This window comes from Lucilia cuprina, chromosome 3 (assembly GCF_022045245.1).
Source record: "Lucilia cuprina isolate Lc7/37 chromosome 3, ASM2204524v1, whole genome shotgun sequence".
Lineage (NCBI taxonomy): Eukaryota > Metazoa > Arthropoda > Insecta > Diptera > Calliphoridae > Lucilia > Lucilia cuprina.
The window spans coordinates 43,488,007-43,489,416 of record NC_060951.1 but is presented as its reverse complement, the minus strand read 5'-3'; the positions used below and the strand labels follow the sequence as shown (position 1 = coordinate 43,489,416).

The 1,410-nt window shown below is 26.2% G+C and overlaps 2 protein-coding genes across 2 annotated transcripts in view; one reads left to right on the top strand and one right to left on the bottom strand.

The window, feature by feature from the left end:
* LOC111680147 (anoctamin-2) overlaps positions 1–1,410 on the top strand; it is a 181,412-nt gene that overhangs the window by 93,232 nt on the left and 86,770 nt on the right. The gene's annotated exons all lie outside the window — the stretch shown is intronic.
* The window catches only part of LOC111680119 (loricrin), a 10,641-nt gene that overhangs the window by 8,839 nt on the left and 392 nt on the right, over positions 1–1,410 (bottom strand). The gene's annotated exons all lie outside the window — the stretch shown is intronic.

Below are 1,410 nucleotides of genomic sequence, written 5' to 3'. Positions count from 1 at the left end.
AGCTATGGTGGCTCTCACGGTGGTGCTTCCCACGTTCAAGTTTACAAAGTCATCCACCAATCTGGCGGTGCTTCTGCTGGTGGTTATGGTGGCGGTTATGGTGGCGGTTATGGTGGTGCTCACGGTGGTGCCAGCGCTGGTGGCTGGAGCCAAGGTGGTTCATCCTGGTAAATTTTATGATTCACCAATTTATTTCACCAAAAAGCATATCCACAAATTAGTCTTAATTTAGTAGTTTAAGCAAAAAAATAAAAAAATATATTTTTTTCTAAAACAAACATTTGTTTAAATTTTGGTAAAAACTTTCACTTAAAGTTTATTAATAATTAGGGAACTGAGATATTCTCTCACAAGGAAATTTTTGCGACTTTTTATTATAAAAAATCTCAAGGTTAAAAAATAAAGTCGATACTTAAAAGTTCTAAATATAGGATATAAACTTCAAACATTCGTTTATAAAAAAAATTCCATACAAATTATATAACTAGAATTTTACATTAAAAAAAAAAAAGTTATCTGTTGTAACCAAGAACTACAAATTTAAATATTTGTTCCCTAAGCAACAATATTTGTATTTCAAACATTTTTTTATTTCACAAAATTATTCAACATTATATTAATATTTCATGCCAACTTTTTATTTTTCATTAATTCTTAATAAAACTAGTTCTTCCAGTTTTCTTAAAAATTATTTATGCTTTTTTAAATTTTCTGATTTCCATAAGAATCTTCTTAATTAGTATATATATGAAATTTAGTTTTCTTGTTTTGAAAGCAGAAATAGAAATCTTGAATTCTATCGTTAATTTGTTTCATTAAGATTTGCATAATTTAACTATCTGAGCTTACATCACTTTATTTTCGTTTATGAAGATCTTTAAAATGTTATATAAATGTTAGAAAAAAATAAAATTTTATATTAACTTATGATTATATTTGCTTTGAGAAATTTGAATATTAGAATGTAAATTGAATGGTTATTAAGTCAAATGGGGACTCCCCACCATTAGAGCAATTATTAATGTTAATAATCAATAAATTTCTTAATAAATAATTGCAATCACATTTGTTTGCTTCGGATGAGCATTTTTTAAATGGCATATTGCTTTTATGTCTTGAAATCATTTGCAATATCAATCTTATAAATAGAAAAGTTAATTGTTAAGTGTCAGAAATGAAGTATATTTTTAATGTTTGATTATTAAAAATTATATGTATTTAAATAATTTGCACTTAACATAAATAATATAAAAAATACCTAACTAGAACTGTACTAGACTTTAACTAGAATAGAACTTGAAGTGAACTAGAATTGAACTAGAACTGAACTAGAAATGAACTAGAAATGAACTAGAACTGAACTAGAACTGAACTAGAACTGAACTAGAACTGAACTAGAACTGAACTAGA